The sequence below is a fragment of the Dermacentor andersoni genome, chromosome 2 (assembly GCF_023375885.2).
Source record: "Dermacentor andersoni chromosome 2, qqDerAnde1_hic_scaffold, whole genome shotgun sequence".
In the NCBI taxonomy this organism is placed as follows: domain Eukaryota; kingdom Metazoa; phylum Arthropoda; class Arachnida; order Ixodida; family Ixodidae; genus Dermacentor; species Dermacentor andersoni.
Window position 1 is genome coordinate 218465131 of NC_092815.1, and position 21026 is coordinate 218486156.

At 47.1% G+C, this 21026-nt stretch overlaps 1 protein-coding gene and 1 long non-coding RNA gene across 2 annotated transcripts in view; one reads left to right on the plus strand and one right to left on the minus strand.

The window, feature by feature from the left end:
- Positions 1-21026, minus strand: part of LOC126539837 (monocarboxylate transporter 13-like) — a 465405-nt gene that overhangs the window by 108660 nt on the left and 335719 nt on the right. The window lies entirely within an intron of this gene.
- On the plus strand, positions 14891-19340 carry LOC140216217 (uncharacterized). Its single transcript, XR_011892906.1, has 2 exons — positions 14891-17873; positions 19154-19340. It is a non-coding gene; the product is annotated as an uncharacterized lncRNA (long non-coding RNA).

Genomic DNA, 21026 nt, shown 5'->3' on the forward strand with positions numbered 1-21026 from the left:
TAGCGACGCGGAACTGAAAACCCTTTTCGTCAATCACCGAAATCCGGGCCTCGTCGAGGTACGTCGGATCAAGCAAACTACAACGGTGGTAGCACTTTTTCAAGGACAAAGAGTGCCAAACCACGTTATTTGTGGTAACGTACTCATGCCCTGTTATCTCTAGCCACGCCAGATAGATGTGTGCTACGGCTGTGGTGAAATCGGACATAGATCCGACGTGTGTCCCAATCCGGCAAGTGTTAGAAAGTGTAGGGGCTGCGGAATCACTTTCCCACCTGAAGATCATCATTGCGATCCCAAGTGCGCTATTTGCGGTGGCGCACACCCAACTGGGGACCGAAAATGCAGTCGAAGATTCCAGATGCCTTATATTGTGAGGCAAAGGCGTCGAAGGCGCCAACGACAGCAAGCACGCTGTACACAGGTGGCCGACGACATTGAAGGCAGCGACAATTCCCAGCGCAAAGGGGTCATGCAAGAAAATGACGCCAACTTGCGTTCTCGCACGAGAGGACGCTCCAGCTCACGAGGGCGCTCCCGCTCCAGGGGGCGTTCTCGATCCAGAGGACAACCCAGCTCTGGAGAATCTTCTGGTGCTGACCCGTAACCCCGAAGACCTGAGGCAAGATCGAGGTCCCGTTCACAGTCGACCTCAAGAGCAACCTGGGCTATTCGAGTCAAGAACGGAGGCCTTGGGCAACCAGGACAACCGACAAGGGCAAGGTCTAGGAGTACTAATGGTAGGGCACAGCCGGAACGTGAGTCAAATCCCCGAATATTGGCATGAGAATCAGAAAATCGGAAATTAAAGCAAGAACTGTCTGAGCTCAGGGAGGCTTTCAAATCCTTTAAAGAAAGGTCCGAAGCACCCCGTAGTCAGATTGAGAAAACGGCTCCAAAACCCTTGGCCGGCAAACCTAAACGTAAAGCCCCCCACCCCGCTCCCATTAGCGAAACAGAGGAGGAAGATTTAGAAACCTCTGAGGCAGAGGAGATGAGAGAGAGTGAGGCACCCCCCAAACACAAAAAAGTCAGAATAGCCGCAACGTTATCCACAATAGACGCGGCTCTGGCGAAAATCATCAAGCATCTAGATTAGTGATGAGCTCCAGCTCATCACTAATCTAGATGCTCGAGTGGGTCAACTAGAAAGGCCCAAAGTTAAGGCAAAGGCAAGCGCAGCGGCTGCATCGGCAGTCCACGGAGGCACAAACGGTAGCCCGAGCACGGACTCCAGGGGATCGGGTAGTCAACCAGTGGTATCATAATGGCTTCAAACGACAACAATAACATTAAAATATGGCAGTGGAATTGTGCGAGGTTCCGAAGGCGCAAGGCTCCCCTGCAGCAGCTCATTAGATCGGCCAAAGTTAAGCCGCACGTTATTCTCGTACAGGAAACACTAGCTGAGGAGGATATCTCTCTACCGGGTTACAACTCCGAAACCTTGACCATTCCAGGGGGTAGGGGAATAGCGACTTTGGTTCGAAAGGGTACCTCCTATGAAACTCACGAGCTTCCCAAGTACAAGGTTGGTCTAGAAGCACAAATGATCGAACTCATCCTGAAGAACAAAAAAGCAGCTAACGTGTATATAGCTAACGTTTATAGCTCTCCGCAAGATAGGAAAAGGGATTTTGAGACCCTCTTGGGCCGCATTTCCAGTAAGGCAGATACAGCCCCACTCGTAGTGGCTGGGGACTTCAACGCTCCTAACAAAGAATGGGGACATGGTCATCAGAGCGTCAAGGGTACTAATTTAGCAACCACTGCAAGGGAATTAAAATTTGCTCTTATTACAGATGCTAACTTCCCCACGAGAACTGGTACCTCCACTACCAGAGATACAACCCTCGATCTTACATTCCTTCGGGGAATTGAAGGCTCATGGGACAATCTGCAGGAGAATTTAGGAAGTGATCACTGCATAATTGAAGTCATCTTACAGACGCAACTACCACCACTAAGGAAATATGAGTACGTGGACTGGGATCTTTTCCGTAGGTTGCGTAAGGAAACCAGCATAGATGACGAATCTTATGAGGAGCTTTTACATCAAATAAAGGCAACGATTAAGAAATCTACTAAAGCAGTCTCAACAGAAATCGAAGTCCCAAAAACAAACTCCAAGCTAGCTCACATGCTGGAAGCGAAAAATTCCCTTCTAACCAGATGGAAGAGTCACAGACTCAATAGAAGACTTAGAGCCAAGGTCGCCCAAGTTAATCGTGATGTCGAAACATACGCGGCTCAACTTTCACGTCAACAATGAGACGAAACTTGCTCAGAAAACAGACGGTAGATTGCGCAGAGGAGGCAAATGGAATCTATTGAAGAGCCTACTTAATGACAAGCTCTCCAGAGGTACTACAAACCTCGCCATAAACAGACTCGTCAATAAACAGATAACTATAGGGCGGATAGCAAGAGAGGTCGCAGACGACCTCGCACACATGTACCTGCCACCTAAAAATGAATATGAAAACGAAGAAGAAATAAGCGAACCTTACTCCGGAATATGGCAACCGGACTTGGACAGTGACTTCACTGCAGCCGAGATAAGGCATGTACTTTTTAATTGAAATGGGAGATCTGCCGCGGGTCCGGATGGCATCACAAATAAACTTTTGCGAAACCTAGACGATGATGCCATAGACATAATCACGGTCAAAATTAATAGTCACTGGAGATCCGGCACTGTCCCACCGGAATGGAGGGAGGCCAAGGTGACGTTTATACCGAAACCACTAACAAAGGAGAACCTCAGGCCCATATCACGTACATCGTGTATTGGCAAAGTAGCCGAACATGCTATTCATAACAGGATAATAGAAAACATAGAAAACCAGCAGCTTTTCAGGCACAATCTCATACGCTTTCGGAAGGCAATATCCACACAGGACGCCATGCTCATGATCAAACGGGCTATTATTGACGACCCTAGCATGGACGTAAAGGGCCTCCTGGGTCTGGATCTTAACAAAGCATTTGATACGGTTGCACATAAACATATCCTACATGAAATCTCAGCCTTGAACCTGGGAAGCAATTTTTACCATTATGTGAGGTCCTTTCTAGATAATGGGACAGCTTGGGTCAAACTCGGTATAGTCATAGGCGGTCCACACAATTTAGGCAACAACGGCACACCACAAGGTTCAGTATTGTCCCCACTCCTCTTTAACATTGTCATGCACAGGCTCTCGGAGGAATTGTCCTAAATCCCGAGCTTGGGGCACGTCATATACGCTGACGATATCACAGTATGGGTCCCAAGGGGGTCACTCGCAGCACTAGAGCAGACACTACAGGCAGCGGTAGACACCACAGAATCCTTCCTTAAGGGCACCGGACTCAGGCTATCACCTAGTACATCTGAGCTGCTGCTCTTTAGACAGGGGAGACAAGGTGTTAGAAACCTTGTGCCTTTAGAAACTCTGCCAATAAAAATCACAGACAACACAGGACGGGTCATACCCAGGGTAGAGCAACTAAAAATTCTGGGTCTTCTCATTGACGCAAGGAGCTGTAACGCTACGGCCCTGAACCGTTTCGCAGGTCAGGCCAACAGTACTTTAAAGCTCCTGGGCAGGGTCTCAAACTGAAATGCAGGCCTCAAGGAGGACAATCTCATCAGAGCATATCATGCATTTTTTATCAGTCATGTGACGTACATTGCATCATACCTGAACTGGGGGAAAGGAGGGAAGGCTAAGCTAAACGCACTTATACGCTCCGGACTCAAAAGGGCTCTGGGACTCCCGCACGGAACGAGTACCGAACTCCTCAACAAGTTAGGAATTCATAACACTATAGATGAGCTCATTGAGGCACATTCGATGTCACGAATTGCAAGACTCTCCAATACTAAGGCAGGGTGTAAAATTCTAGATGAAGTCGGAATACTGCCTCGAGGAGGAGACGTCTCTAAGTTCAAAATACCCAAGGAGGTGGAGGCGCAATTAGTTGTAGAACCCATACCTAGGCATATTCATCCTGTGTACAACAAGGGCAGAAGGAACGCCAGGGCCAAATGCATTCTGGGTAAACTGCACCAACAACACAGCTCAGGGGTGCTATGCAGGATGCGCCGAGTTTGGCGAAACTCGGGATCTTCACGAGCTCTGGCGACACCCCAAGATGAAAGCACAAATGGTACCGAGACACAGTTTATCTTTCGAGAAGCCTCCAGTTTCATTGGTTTATCTCGATTCACTCTGGGTGGCTATCATTCCTTGGGCGTTGCCTTCTGGGCGGTCGACAAACTGGGGCTCACGTGATCATACCGTCGGTGCATGGTCGCGCCTTCTTTCACTTGTTTGTCGTTCCACCGAGTGCATTACACGCACAAGCGAGTTATAAAACAAATGCATTTAATACAATATTATTAGTTAGTTTAACGTGGTTTAAAAGCATTTTAAAGCTTACAAGATGTACACTGAATGTGTATTCGACTAATTTGTAATTTAGTACGCTTCGCATTATACCACGAGGGAACGCTGTGGTGGCGTCATCACATACATTCATCGGGTGAGCATGGCGGCTAAACATCGAAGAGGCCCAGTGTAAACAAACTCGTACAACGAGCTTGCAGTGCGCGACGTAGTGATCAGGCTCGACGATGACCACTATTTCTTGGATAGTTCTGTTCCTCCGTGAGCAATCTTTCCGTGCACCCCGAAAGACTGCGAATAGCTTAGGCGATTTTAGAGATCGCAACGCGTACTTACTGTTCACGGCACAATCCTGAACAAACAACTTATCCGGTGCTGCTTCTGTGAGTGCGCCGAGTTCCTCCACTCTGCGTGACTGCGAGCGTCACGAATATTGCATAGTGTGTGCAAAAGGAAGACAGCCGATATAGCTACGATGCGACAAGGAGGTGGTGCCGACGATGGATCTCGCAACCAACACAGTGACGGAGGCATCGACAAACTGCAGATAAGTATATTTCTACTGTTTCATATTTAGCATAATAATAGTGCACGGATTAAGTCACTTTCGTAGTAACGAACTGAATGTCCTGCAGTTTAAAAAAGGCATTGAGAGCCAATGAGTGTTCGTGCTTTTACATGTGCGTGGGCCCGCGAAAATATGGAAAAGATAAAGGTAACCTTCACTAACTTCGTGATATAACAGAAGTTCATCAGTGACATTCAGCCCGCAGAATCTATGGAAGAGTATCTTTATCCAGGTGAAATATCAATAGCAGGTACTGATATAAAGCAGGAAACTTATACAAAAATTTCATGGGTTGAACAGCACATGGGAGGCATTACCGAATTGTGATCGCCACGTTACCGATATCCTTGAAAAATGTTTAGAATCGTTGCATTCTACCGGTTATGCAATATGGGACATAAACCTGGAGGTTAACAAAGAAACTTGAGAAGTCGAGGACTGTGCAGAAAGCGAAGTAACAAAAATTGTTGGAGGCAGCATTAAGGCAGGAAGACAGTGGCGTAGTAAACCGTGGCAACTGATATGCTAGTTGAGATTTAAAAAAAAAAAATGGAATCGGTGGGCAGGCCATGCACATCTTCAATCACTTGTTGTCAATTTATAACAGGTGATTACATAAGCGTGACAGAATGGATGTCAAGAAGAGAGAACTGCAGCCGAGGATGGTAGAAAATTGCGTAATGGGACAAAAATATGATGTTTGTAGGCATAGGATGCAATCAGCTCGCATAAGACGGGATTGTAGGGAGCGCCATTGATTTCGCAGTGAACAAAAATAAGTTTGTGGTGCTGACAGTAGAGACTCGTGAAGGTTCGGGGACACGTCAGCTGTTGGCACACTAATAAACATTACAATTGGCTCTGAAAAATACAACCCATTATGAAAAATAAAGCAATGTTGTCCCGACAAATTGTTTTATCATGCATACACTAAAGGCTTCCACAGTCAAGGGCAGTTAGTACCAATAGTGCAATGAGCATTTTTATTTGTAAATAATGGTTTATATGTCGTTGATTCATTCCAACAATCCACTTTTTTTGCAGCAAAACATTCTGCTGCTGGAGGCACTCAACCGCCCGGTGGCAGTAGGCGAGCGCCAGGCACATGCTCTTGAGAGTGTGGCAAGGTCCAGAGGGCTGCTCTGCAACAGTAGGATCAGTGCACTCACTGCTTTCCAGTCGAGACCCCAGAACACACCTTATAAAGGAGCTTTCAGTTTATTATTTTGTTTATTATTCAAGAGCATGAATAAAATTATTGCAGTAAACATTGTGCTGTGCATATTGGGACACTTGTAACATGCACTTTATGTCTCTTCAAAATGGGCAAACACATAAGACAACCTGGACCGTGTAAATGAAAAAGACACTAATGCAGCATATACGTCATTGTGCTGTTTGTTCTTTCTATGTGCAAGAATACAGTGGGTGTTGATTAGCCACAAGGTGAACGGTGTGTGTATTTCACAATGAAAAGACAGGAAACGGCATGACCTTAATAAAGCTATCACCTATAGACTGTGCACATGAATGCAACACTCCCCGATTTAAACGTGCCATTACATGCATGTTCGATACCACATATTCTTTAACAATGTCATATATTTGCATGTACTAATTTTCACACAGCTTAAGCGCATGCATAGCTCACTTGTGATGTATCCATTTCATAGGCCAAATAATTGTACACTTTGTCCTTTTGTGTTGTATGAAAAGCGGCATCCTCTAGTCGGATACAACTTCACAAGACAGGAGAGGCCCCGCCCAGATGACCAAAGCGCAGCAGCCGATTGCCTCCACATAGTCCCTCTCTAAAGAGCGGGTATTAGTGCGTCCAGCGGCACGACGTCAGTGTAGAGTGTGTGCCCATTGGTGCAGGCTTGTGTTCACCTGCCGTTGAAGTGCAGATTCTGCGGCCTCCTAAAGTTATATCTGACCATAGAATCACGTAATGCCTTGCACTGGTTGCATAGACTTTAGCAACTTGATAGCACACAATGATCAGGAACAGAAATCTATAAAGGCACCCAAGCAAAGCTGGCTGGCCACACTTCTATTATGAGGGGCTGTAAACAGTTCTCACCAAATATTCCCATGACATCCTTGAAAAAGAGGTGGTGTTTGGCACTTTAGAATCAAAAACAGATTACAGTGAATGCTGTGTACCACGTTAAAACAAACTGAGCTTGGTTATCTGCACAGCATGTAATGAAAGCTTGTGCTTCACATAGGAAACAAAGTGCTCTGTCCAGTACAACTGTCGAGTTTGCTGTGGCACCTATTATGTCATTAGTGTCGACATACAAATTTTCAAAGGCGATTCATTTCACCATTATTTTTGTATGATGGTTCTTTCAATCAGTGCTTGTATTACATGAGCAGGTGGGTTTGAAAGCAAAGCTTTGTTTGCAAACCTTCAGACTTCCATAATTGTGTGGCAAGGCACTGGCATGGTGTCGAATAGCTTACACTTCCTCGGTCCTGCACCGAAGAGGCCCAATGCTCTACTTGAAGTTGGACCGCACAATTCGACGGCACACAAAGAAGAATAACACACCCAGCAGAGCGTTCTGCTGTGTGTATTTCTCTTCTTTGTGTCCCGTCGAATTGTGGTGCAATTCAGCTTCAAGCTTCTATACCGATACAACGAGTCTTCAACCTCACCAATGATCTAGTTATTAAGCCACAATGGCGCACATCTTTGAAATGTCCCAACACGAATTGGCTTTCCAACAAATCACCACAAGCATAAAATTCTGCTGCACAGGTGTATGCACGTGCCATATTCTGTACCACTCAACTCGCAGGAATCAAAGGGGCAAGCATTAACCAGCCTTACTGCTGCCGTTACCATCATCATCATGACACCAATAGAAAGACAGTGCTGCGTTTCAGTAAAGGGAGTGCCGGAGGGAAAGGCGTGACAGCGAGGCTTGAGGCTTACAATAAAAATAGCATTTACAAGACATGTTCAATGCCAAAATATGCTGCATATCACTCATCCTACTTTGGAATTGCGGCAAGCTTTTACACGTTTGAGTATGTCAGTTTGTGTAATCATTGCTCTAAAGCTGTACAAAAGGTCTATTCAATCTGCAATCTTTATTTTTATGATGGCGGGTTAAAGACCCACTTTTCATTGGCATCTGCACCACATTTCTCCCGATATGTAATTTTGCCTTGGTGGTTCACGACATCTTCACGCACACCGAGTTCTGCAGAGCATTGGATCTGCATTGTTCTACTGCTGAAGAATTAGAGCCCTATATGAGACGAAAATATACGATTTGTCCATACAGAACAACGCTGCCCCCCCCCCCAAAAGAAATACACTGAACCACTGGCACATGCACCAACAGTGCACACAGCAAACACTCTGAAGTATTTTCTTCATGCAAGCCAGCACACTAAGATTCTCAATGCATTTTCATTTTGCCATAAATGCATAGGCACAACCGGCTTGGCACGACATCCGCATCTCGCACTGCAACAAATTGTGCAGTGCCTTACTGTTTCATAGTGTGGCCGATAGATGACGCATGACCAAAATTCAGCATTATGCATACTAAGTAACTTGTACTAAGTACTAAGTAATCTCATAAAAAAAAGCAAGTTCTTTATGAGATTAGCATTCACAGGGTACTTCACACAATTTGTGATATCCATCTATCTATTTATACTTCATTAACCTCTTTCCCCAAAAAAGTGAGCCATTTTGAAGGCACCTTGATAGACAAGTAGAACAATCGGTAAAAAGTCAGCAACCAGCGAAAAAGACAGTATTATAGGCTGCCGCATGTGTGACGTCGGAAACACAAAATTTAGGTCGGCTACAGAGAAGTGACAAATTTGGCAATATGGTGCGTCTAGACTTTGCTACAATGCTAATCAGAGTAACGCTGACATTGAAGGCACCTTAATTCCTACGTACGTTGCGTCGACACACCCGACTACGTTCGTAATGTCTCCGCGAAGAAGCGTTTTTTTTTATAAATGCCCGCTCAGCCGCAGTCTTCGGGAAAGCCAGCCACCGCTTCCGCACCGCCGCATCAATAAGCGCATCAGACATCTCTGACACAGAGGCTCGCAATAGTTTGATGACGTCCAATGTAACGCTCGGCGCCGACGCTTTCCTGAAAACTCCCCAGTCCCGTAGAAACGGAGGGCGCAGAGGACTTGCTCTTCAACGGTGAGCGAATGAAGCCCGCCACGCTGTCTCCACAGACGAGAGTCTTCGCCTAGCTCGTCACACAGCCAGCGCACTGATGTCTTCGACAGGCCAAGATGACGCTGAAACTCCACGGCGGTCATGTACAGTCTGTTTCACACTTAGGGGAAAACTCGGAGCGCGTGGCATCGGCGATGCAGCGAGCGCTGGAGTCGCGCGGCGGAAGCAGCTCGCGCAGGCGCAGACGCTCTAGGTGCGGAGTCGTGATCTGCGTCGTCTGCTACGGCGGCGCGCGCTGGCCCCATTGTCAGGAAGAGTGCTACGGTCAGAGGCTGTGTGCGTATTCCGCTGTTACTGCGGGAACTGAGCCGATATTCCTTATTAAGCGTTGTGCAACGCCGAACTCTGAGCTTTCATTGGCCACATTCGAGTTCTATGACGAACTTCTTTTGACGACATGCTTCTTTCGTTCTTTCGAAAGGTCGGGGTACTTAGTGCGTGCACGTATATTTCTTCGCTGTGTGTGTTACCGTAACACGCAGCGGTAAGAAAGGGACACCGAACTGTGCGCGCAACGTGCTCGGTCTTTATTTGGCGCGAAAGGAAAACAGAACGCTCACTATAATGACTATGCGAGTCTAACACGATGAAACAAACGGATAAGAATAAAAGACTACTTTAGGTTAAGGCATTGAGCTGAAAGTGTTTCTTCTCGACAATAGTTCTTTACGCAAGACAGGCTCTGTCAGCCGACAAGGAAATGCACGCGTCACGCTCCGAACATCACTTAGTACCTCGTCATGTCCCCAGCGGCAGCGATGACAGCGCTCATTCTGGAGGGCAGTGAGTTGCAAATTGAGTCGGTAAGTCATGTGTTCATTCGCAGCACGTCCCCCTCGCTGACGAAGGCCGACTTTGTGGTGATTTGGCGCTCTTTAAACTTCTGAAGATAAAATGTAAATGACCTTGAAAAGCCAATGCAGCGTCATCTGCCTGTCTTGTGTAACGAACTATTGTCGAGAAGAAACACTTTCAGCTCAATGCCTTAACCTCAAGTATTCTTTTATTCTTATCCGTTTGTTTCATCGTGTTAGACTCGCATAGTCAATATATTGAGTGTTTTGTTTTCCTTTCGCGCCAAATAAAGACCGAGCACGTTGCGCGCACAGTTCGGTGTCCCTTTCTTATCGCGGCATGTTACGGTAACACACACAGCGAAGAAATATACGTGCACGCACTAAGTACCCCGGCCTTTCGAAAGAACGAAAGAAGCCTGTCGTCAAAAGAAGTTCGTAGAACTCGAATGTGGCCAATGAAAGCTCAGAGTTTGGCGTTGCACAACGCTTAATAAGGAATATCGGCTCAGTTCCCGCAGTAACAATGGAATACGCACACTGCCTCTGACTGTAGCACTCTTCCCGACAATGGGGCCAGCGCGCGCTGCCGTAGCAGACGACGCAGATCACGACTCCGCCCCTAGAGCGTCTGCGCCTGCGCGAGCTGCTTCCGCCGCGCGACTCCAGCGCTCGCCGTATCGTCGATGCCACGCGCTCCGACTTTTCCCTTAAGTGTGAAACAGACTGTACGCGAACGGGTCCAGACGGTCATACTGACGCTTGCTGCCGCTGGCTGCAATAACACAGGCTGCTGCTGCCGCCGCCATGTTCCCGAGCTGAACTCGGAGGGGGTTTCGCGATGTACGAGTTTAGCACGAGTTCGCCTGTCAATCAAAGCCAGAGGTCACGCCCCGCGCGAGGCATGTAACTCTAGTGCGCGCACCCACCAAGGCTGGGCCACGCCCAACTTATCTTTCGGCAACAGCGACGCGGTGCCGAGCTGAGAGGCATCAACAATATTCACCACCGACATAAAACACGCACAACACACTGTCATCGGTGATGTACTGCGCACTACTATCAAAAACAAAGCGTTGACTGTCGCTGGCTTCTCGGGCTGAGATGGCCCCACAGCACGGTTTCATTGCCTGCATTGTGGCGACGTAGCGCACAGTAAATAATTATCGGCACGTCACTGTAGCTGCTTGCAAGGCGTCGATGCGCCGAGGGTGACGACGATGCTGAGGAGTGCGTATCGCAGCAGTCGTTTGAGATGGCTGCTCCGTCATCGGTGATGTATCGGAGCCACAACGTCGTAAACACGATCAGCGTCCGAGAATCGCTCGCTCTTCTAGACCCAGGGCAATGGCATTTCTTCATCACAAGCACTGCGCACTCAACAGTTCCACCACCTTCCTCAGTTCGAAGTCTCATTTCATAGCCGCACACAAGAGCCCTCACCTGCCAAAATGCGATTCCTGCGGTGTCGTTACGATATCCTTCTGCGATCGCTGCTGGCTCCAGCATAAGTAATCCGCAAGCACCTTGGTGCGCACAAAACACTCAAATACTGCGTACATGCGCTCAGAGGCACTTTCAGTGGGCAAGCGATGACAAGCGATGAACTTTGTCGATGGGAAGCACGCACGTCTTCGGAATGCATCGCCGAGGCTTCGCGCACAAAGATAAACTGGTACATTTTCACTAAACTGCGTCACTACGAGCACTACGGACCACCATTTTGTAGCGACAACCGTTGCTCCCGTATTTATGACTAGTGTGTCGTTTTTAGTTGGTAAAGCGGGCGTCTTAAGGCGCCTGCGATGAACAGCCGTACCATGGCGCTGCGTTTCTATTCCCCTAATAGAGAAAGAGTGGTGATCACTGACATTATTGAGAATAGCACTGTAGCGCCCCTAGGCGACTTCTCACCGTATGAACTGCCTCGTGCGTGCGACCCGGTTCAATGTATCCGCTTCTAAGCTTTCGCCTCACTGTCGCCACTCGCGGCAAGAAGTGCAAAATTTAATATATTTGCTCGATCTCCGTTTGTCATCAGAAATTTCTAGCATTCAAAACGAAAAACAGACACTTAAAGAAATAAAAATGTTCGTTATTTTATTTGTTGTATTATAACGTATTCGTTTGAGCGAAAGCGTAGCTGCAAGAATGCGCCGCATGTACCCTGTTCGCATTCGATGGAGGATAGAAAGATAGTTGCCGAAAGATGAGGCACGCCCTTGACGCGCCCGGGAAAGGCGTGGCAAGCGGCTCACGGCAAGTCTGCAGACAGACAGCGGGACAGTCACGGTATTGCTAAGTTGCGATAATCCGTTGATAACAATACGCGGCGCTGGCGAGTTTCGTTGTGCAGCCGTCTGCGCTTGAAACGTGGAAGCAGCGTGCCGCGCAGGGTGCGCTCATGTTGTCATACGCGGCTTTTTGTCTACATATTTTTTTGCCTGCAGCCTTTGCGCGTTTCACGCTATCTCCGTTCACTGACTGCCGTCGAGCAAACTCGGGTAAAACTCGGGTGAACGAGAAACTCGGCGCATCCTGCATAGCACCCCAGCTCTTTTTGTCGATGCAACTAGTTATGGATCGGGCAACCGCTACGCTATTGCCGTGGTCGATGAGAGCGGTAAATTAATAAGCGCGGCGTCACTAAGAACGAGCTCCATTCATGCCGCCGAAGAAGCAAGCATAGCAGTTGCAATTACAATGAGGAGAGGCTCCACGATTTTCTCCGATTCCCGTACAGCTATTAGGAATTACTCAGCCGGCTTCGTCTCAGTGGAAGCACACAAGGTACTTATACACAATATTATTACTCATAATTACGACCAACTGGATAGCTCACACTTAGTCTGGTTTCCGGCTCATCAGGGCCACTCGGTCAGCCTCAGTGGCTGCAATCCTAACGAGCAAGCTCACTCTGCTGTGCGAGATCTCACATGCCGCGCATCAGATCAGGAACTGCTCCAGGATGACTGCGGCTCCTACAAAGATCCACTTACTACTTTTCATGAGATCACCTCACACTATAGGGACGGCAGGAGGTGTTTTCCTCCCCCCCATCAGAAGCTCAACCGAGCTCAGGCAGTCACATTAAGAATGATCCAAACTTAACCTTATCCCACACCTTTTGTGCTTAAAAAATTGACCGGAATTTTCCCGCGAAATGTAAAAGTTGTGGACACACTCCGTGCCTATTTGATCATATGCTCTGGCTGTGCCCCAACCAAGGGGCTTCGGATCTCTACAGTGAGGAGGACTGGAGTCGGCGCATATCCAGAGAAGTCCTCCAAGATCAACTCTTGGCCGTCCGGAGAGCTCACGACATCGGGAAAGCCTTTGGCCTACCGGTGCCTACGTGGGCGGAGCCACCGACTTAGCCTGGGGGCTTGTGCCCTCGGACCCTAGTTTCTCTGGACTAAAATAAAATTCTTGCCATGCCATGCGTCTAACGATGCTTTAGAAGAATGCAAAAAGAAACGGAAAACGCGTTCTGTTGCCATTCCGTATATATACAAAGTTGCTCATTCGTTAAATGATGTTGCTTCTAGGTACGAAGTACCGGTAGTGTTTCCGGCTCCTCGAAAATTTTCTTGCATTTGTGTGCGCCAGTATTCCGTAGAAAGAGCCGAGGGTGTAAAAAACCCCGTGAGGTGTTTCTTGAAAAAATTGTTGCGCTGGCGTCGTGTATAAAATTCCTTTGTACTGTTCCAATGTATACATCGGCCAAACTGGACGTATTAATGATTGCCTGCGAGAGCGTGGGCTATCAATGAAGAATGAAACTGGCTCACATTTGCTATATCACTGCAAAGTGTGCAAGTGTGAACCTTTGCTGGAAAACGCATGCAGAGGCGATGTATATCAGAAACTTATGGACAGGTGTATCAGCGTTCCGTCATTGTTTCTTCACGAGAATGAGTTTAGTTTCCTGGCTGAGGATATGATTAGGTTTGGTATCTATCTCATGTGACATCACCCGTGTATGTTCTTGTTCGGATGCCTGAGGGTGCATAAGTGAAGCATTGGGGAAAATTAAAATCAGGGGTGCTATGCAGGATGCGCCGAGTTTCTCGTTCACCCGAGTTTTACCCGAGTTTGCTCGACGGCAGTCAGTGAACGGAGATAGCGTGAAACGCGCAAAGGCTGCAGGCAAAAAAATATGTAGACAAAAAGCCGCGTATGACAACATGAGCGCACCCTGCGCGGCACGCTGCTTTCACGTTTCAAGCGCAGACGGCTGCACAACGAAACTCGCCAGCGCCGCGTATTGTTATCAACGGATTATCGCAACTTAGCGATACCGTGACTGTCCCGCTGTCTGTCTGCAGACTTGCCGTGAGCCGCTTGCCACGCCTTTCCCGGGCGCGTCAAGGGCGTGCCTCCTCTTTCGGCAACTATCGTTATATCCTCGATCGAATGCGAACAGGGTACATGCAGCGCATTCTTGCACCTACGCTTTCGCTCAAACGAATACGTTAAAATACAACAAATAAAATAACGAACATTTTTATTTCTTGAAGTGTCTGTTTTTCGTTTTGAATGCTAGAAATTTCTGATGACAAACGGAGATCGAGCAAATTATTAAATTTTGCACTTCTTGCCGCGAGTGGCGACAGTGAGGCGAAAGCTTAGAAGCGGATACATTGAAGCGGGTCGCACGCACGAGGCAGTTCATACGGTGAGAAGTCGCCTAGGGGCGCTACAGTGCTATTCTCAATAATGTCAGTGATCACCACTCTTTCTCTCTTAGGGGAATAGAAACGCAGCGCCGTGGTACGGCTGTTCATCGAAGGCGCCTTAAGGCCCCCGCTTTATCAAATAAAAACGATACACTAGTCAAAAATACGGGAGCAACGGCTGTCGATGCAAAATGGTGGTCCGTAGTGCCCGTAGTGACGCAGTTTAGTGAAAATGTACCAGTTTATCTTTGTGCGCGAAGGCTCGGCGATGCATTGCGAAGAAGTGCGTGCTTCCCATCGACACAATTCATCGCTTGTCGTCGCTTGCCCAGTGAAAGTGCCTCTGAGCGCATGTACGCAGTAGTTGAGTGTTTTGTGCGCACCAAGGTGCTTGCGGATTACTTATGCTGGAGCCAGCAGCGATCGCAGAAGGATATCGTAACGACGACCGCAGCAATCGCATTTTGGCAGGTGAGGGCTCTTGTGTGCGGCTATGAAATAAGACTTCGAACTGAGGAAGGTGGTGGAACTGTTGAGTGCGCAGTGCTTGTGATGAAGAAGTGCCATTGCACTGGGTCTAGAAGAGCGAGCGATTCTCGGACGCTGAACGTGTTTACGACGTTGTGGCTCCGATATATCACCGATGACAGAGCAGCCATCTCAAACGACTGCTGCGATACGCACTCCTCAGCATCGTCGTCACCCTCGGCTCATCGACGCTTTGCAAGCAGCTACAGTGACGTGCCGATAATTGTTTACTGTGCGCTACGTCGCCACAATGCAGGCAATGAAACGGTGCTGTGGGGCCATCTCAGCCCGAGAAGCCAGCGACAGTCAACGCTTTGTTTTTGATAGTAGTGCGCAGTACATCACCGATGACAGTGTGTTGTGCGTGTTTTATGTCGGTGGTGAATATTGTTGATGCCTCTCAGCTCGGCACCGCGTCGCTGTTGCCGAAAGATAAGTTGGGCGTGGCCCAACCGTGGTGGGTGCGCGCACAAGAGTTACATGCCTCGCGCGGGGCGTGACCTCTGGCTTTGATTGACAGGCGAACTCGTGCTAAACTCGTACATCGCGAAACCCCCTCCGAGTTCAACTCGGGAACATGGCGGCGGCAGCAGCAGCCTGTGTTATTGCAGCAAGCGGCAGCAAGCGTCAGTATGACCGTCTGGACCCGTTCGCGTACATGACCGCCGTGGAGTTTCAGCGTCATTTTGGCCTGTCGAAGACATCAGTGCGCTGGCTGTGTGACAAGCTAGGCGAAGACTCTCGTCTGTGGAGACAGCGTGGCGGGCTTCATTCGCTCACCGTTGAAGAGCAAGTCCTCTGCGCCCTCCGTTTCTACGGGACTGGGAGTTTTCAGGGAAGCGTCGGCGCCGAGCGTTACATTGGACGTCATCAAACTACTGTGAGCCTGTGTGTCAGAGATGTCTGATGCGCTTATTGATGCGGCAGTGCGGAAGCGGTGGCTGCCTTTCCCGAAGACTGCGGCTGAGCGGGCATTTATAAAAAAACGCTCCTTCGCGGAAACATTACGAACGTAGTCGGGTGTGTCGACGCAACGTACGTAGGAATTAAGGTGCCTTCAATGTCAGCGTTACTGTGATTAGCATTGAAGCAATGTCTAGACGCACCATATTGCCAAATTTGTCACTTCTCTGTAGCCGACTTAAATTTTGTGTTTCCGACTTCACATATGCGGCAGCCTATGATACTGACTTTTTCGCTGGTTGCTGACTTTTTACCGATTGTTCTACTTGTCTCAGGGTGCCTTCCAAATGGCTCACTTTTTTGGGGAAAGAGGTTAATGAAGTATAAATAGATAAATGGATATCACAAATTGTGTGAAGTACCCTGTGAATGCTAATCTCATAAAGAACTTGGTTTTTTTTATGAGATTACTTAGTACTTAGTACAAGTTACTTAGTATGCATAATGCTGAATTTTGGTCATGCGTCATCTATCGGCCACACTATGAAACAGCAAGGCATTGCACAATTTGTTGCAGTGCGAGACGCGGATGTCGCGCCAAGCCGGTTGTGCCTATGCATTTATGGCAAAATGAAAATGCATTGAGAATCTTAGTGTGCTGGCTTGCATGAAGAAAATACTTCAGAGTGTTTGCTGTGTTCACTGTTGGTGCATGTGCCAGTGGTTCAGTGTATTTCTTTGGGGGGGGGGGGGGGCAGCGTTATTTTGTATGGACAAATCGTATATTTTCGTCTCATAATAGGGCTCTAATTCTTCAGCAGTAGAACAATGCAGATCCAATGCTCTGCAGAACTCGGTGTGCGTGAAGATGTTGTGAACCACCACCAAGGCAAAATTACATATCGGGAGAAATGTGGTGCAGATGCCAATGAAAAGTGGGTCTTTAACCCGCCATGATAAAAATAAAGATTGCAAAGTGAATAGACCTTTTGTACAACTTTAGAGCAATGATTACACAAACTGTGACATGCTCAAACATGTAAAAGCTTGCCGCAATGTGAAAGTAGGATGAGCAATATGCAGCATATTTTGGCATTGAACATGTCTTGTAAATGCTATTTTTATTGCGAGCCTCAAGCCTCGCTGTCACGCCTTGCCCTCCGGCACTCCCTTTACTGAAACGCAGCACTGTCTTTCTATTGGTGTCATGATGATGATGGTAACGGCAGCAGTAAGGCTGGTTAATGCTTGCCCCTTTGATTCCTGCGAGTTGAGTGGTACAGAATATGGCACGTGCATACACCTGTGCAGCAGAATTTTATGCTTGTGGTGATTTGTTGGAAAGCCAATTCGTGTTGGGACATTTCAAAGATGTGCGCCATTGTGGCTTAATAACTAGATCATTGGTGAGGTTGAAGACTCGTTGTATCGGTATAGAAGCTTGAAGCTGAATTGCACCACAATTCGACGGGACACAAAGAAGAGAAATACACACAGCCGAACGCTCTGCTGTGTGTGTTACTCTTCTTTGTGTGCCAACGAATTGTTGCGCGGTCCAACTTCAAGTAGAGCATTGGGCCTCTTTGGTGCAGGACTGAGGAAGAGAAATACACACAGCAGAATGCACTGCTGTTTGTGTTACTCTTCTTTGTGTGCCGTCGAATTGTTGTGCGATCCAACTTCAAATAGAGCATTGGGCCTCTTTGGTGCTGGACCGAGGAAGTGTGAGCTATTCGACACCATGCCAGTGCCTTGCCACGCAATTATGGAAGTCTGAAGGTTTGCAAACAAAGCTTTGCTTTCAAATCCACCTGCTCATGTAATACAAGCACTGATCGAAAGAACCATCATACAAAAATAATGGTGAAATGAATGGCCTTTGAAAATTTGTATGTTGACACTAATGACATAATAGGTGCCACAGCAAACTCGACAGTTGTACTGGACAGAGCACTTTGTTTCCTATGTGAAGCACAAGCTTTCATTACATGCTGTGCAGATAACCAAGCTCAGTTTGTTTTAACGTGGTTTATAACATTCACTGTAATCTGTTTTCGATTCTAAAGTGCCCAACACAACCTCTTTTTCAAGGATGTCATGGGAATATTTGGTGAGAACTGTTTACAGCCCCTCATAGGAAGTGTGGCCAGCCAGCTTTGCTTGGGTGCCTTTATAGATTTCTGTTCCTGATCATTGTGTGCTATCAAGTTGCTAAAGTCTATGCAACCAGTGCAAGGCATTACGTGATTCTATAGTCGGATACAACTTTAGGAGGCCGCAGAATCTGCACTTCAACGGCAGCTGAACACAAGCCTGCACCAATGGGCACACACTCTACACTGACGTCATGCCGCCGGACACACTAATACCCGCTCATTGGAGAGGGACTATTTCTTTAGACGTGGAGGCAATCGGCTGCTGCGCTTTGATCATCTGAGCGGGGCCTCTCCTGTCTTGTGAAGTTGTATCCGACTAGAGGATGCCGCTTTTCATACAACACAAAAGGACAAAGTGTACAATTATTTGGCCTATGAAATGGATACATCACAAGTGAGCTATGCATACGCTTAAGCTGTGTGAAAATTAGTACATGCAAATATATGACATTGTTAAAGAATATGTGGTATCGAACGTGCATGTAATGGCACGTTTAAATCGGGGAGTGTTGCATTCATGTGCACAGTCTATAGGGGATAGCATTATTAAGGTCATGCCGTTTCCTGTCTTCTCATTGTGAAATACACACACCGTTCACCTTGTGGCTAATCAATACCCACTGTATTCTTGCACATAGAAAGAACAAACAGCACAATGACGTATATGCTGCATTAGTGTCTTTTTCATTTACACGGTCCAGGTTGTCTTATGTGTTTGCCCATATTGAAGAGACATCAAGTGCATGTTACAAGTGTCCCAATATGCACAGCACAATGTTTACTGCAATAATTTTATTTATGCTCTTGAATAATAAACAAAATAATAAACTGAAAGCTCCTTTATAAGGTGTGTTCTGGGGGCTCGGCTGGAAAGCAGTGAGTGCACGGATCCTACTGTTGCAGAGCAGCCCTCTGGACCTTGCCACACTCTCAAGAGCATGTGCCTGGCGCTCGCCTACTGCCACCAGGCGGTTGAGTGCCTCCAGCAGCAGAATGTTTTGCTGCAAAAAAAGTGGATTGTTGGAATGAATCAACCGCATATAAACCATTATTTACAAATAAAAATGCTCATTGCACTATTGGTACTAACTGCCCTTGACTGTGGAAGCCTTTAGTGTATGCATAATAAAACAATTTTTCGGGACAACATTGCTTTATTTTTCATAACGGGTTGTATTTTTCAGAGCCAATTGTAATGTTTATTAGTGTGCCAACAGCTGACGTGTCCTCGAACCTTCACGAGTCTCTACTGTCAGCACCACAAACCTATTTTTGTTCACTTCAAAATCAATGGCGCTCCCTACAATCCCGTCTTATGCGAGCTGATTGCATCCTATGCCTACAAACATCATATTTTTGTCCCATTACGCAATTTTCTACCATCCTCGGCTGCAGTTCTCTCTCCTTGACATCCATTCTGTCACGCTTATGTAATCACCTGTTATAAATTGGCAACAAGTGATTGAAGATGTGCATGGCCTGCCCACCGATTCCATTTTTTTTCTTAATCTCAACTAGCATATCAGTTGCTACGGTTTACTACGCCACTGTCTTCCTGCCTTAATGCTATCTCCAACAATTTTTGTTACTTCGCTTTCTGCACAGTCCTCGACTTCACAAGTTTCCTTGTTTACCTCCAGGTTTATGTCCCATATTGCATAACCGGTCGAATGCAACGATTCTAAATATTTTTCAAGGATATCGGTAACGTGGCGATCACGATTCGGTAATGCCTCCCATGTGCTGTTCAACCCATGAAATTTTTGTATAAGTTTCCTGCTTTATATCAGTACCTGCGATTGATATTTCACCTGGATAAAGATACTCTTCCATAGATTCTGCGGGCTGAATGTCACTGATGAACTTCTGTTATATCACTAAGTTAGTGAAGGTTACCTTTATCTTTTCCATATTTTCGCGGGCCCACGTACATGTAAAAGCACGAACACTCATTGGCTCTCAATGCCTTTTTTAAACTGGAGGATATTCAGTTCGTTACTACGAAAGTGGCTTAATCCGTGCACTATTATTATGCTAAATATGAAACAGTAGAAATATACTTATCTACAGTTTGGCGATGCCTCCGTCACTGTGTTGGTTGCGAGATCCATCGTCGGCACCGCCTCCTTGTCGCATCGTAGCTATATCGGCTGTCTTCCTTTTGCACACACTATGCAATATTCGTGACACTCGCAGTCACGCAGAGTGGAGGAACTCAGCGCACTCGCAGAAGCAGCACCGGATAAGTTGTTTGTTCAGGATTGTGCCGTGAACAGTAAGTACGCGTTGCGATCTGTAAAATCGCCTAAGCTATTCGCAGTCTTTCGGGGTGCACGGAAAGATTGCTCACGGAGGAACAGAACTATCCAAGAAATAGTGGTCATCGTCGAGCCTGATCACTACGTCGCGCACTGCAAGCTCGTTGTACGAGTTTGTTTACACTGGGCCTCTTCGATGTTTAGCCGCCATGCTCGCCCGATGAATGTATGTGATGACGCCACCACAGCGTTCCCTCGTGGTATAATGTGAAGCGTACTAAATTACAAATTAGTCGAATACACATTCAGTGTACATCTTGTAAGCTTTAAAATGCTTTTAAACCACGTTAAACTAACTAATAATGTTGTATTAAATGCATTTGTTTTATAACTCACTTGTGCGTGTAATGCACTTGGTGGAACGACAAACAAGTGAAAGAAGGCGCGACCATGCACCGACGGTATGATCACGTGAGCCCCAGTTTGTCGACCGCCCAGAAGGCAACGCCCAAGGAATG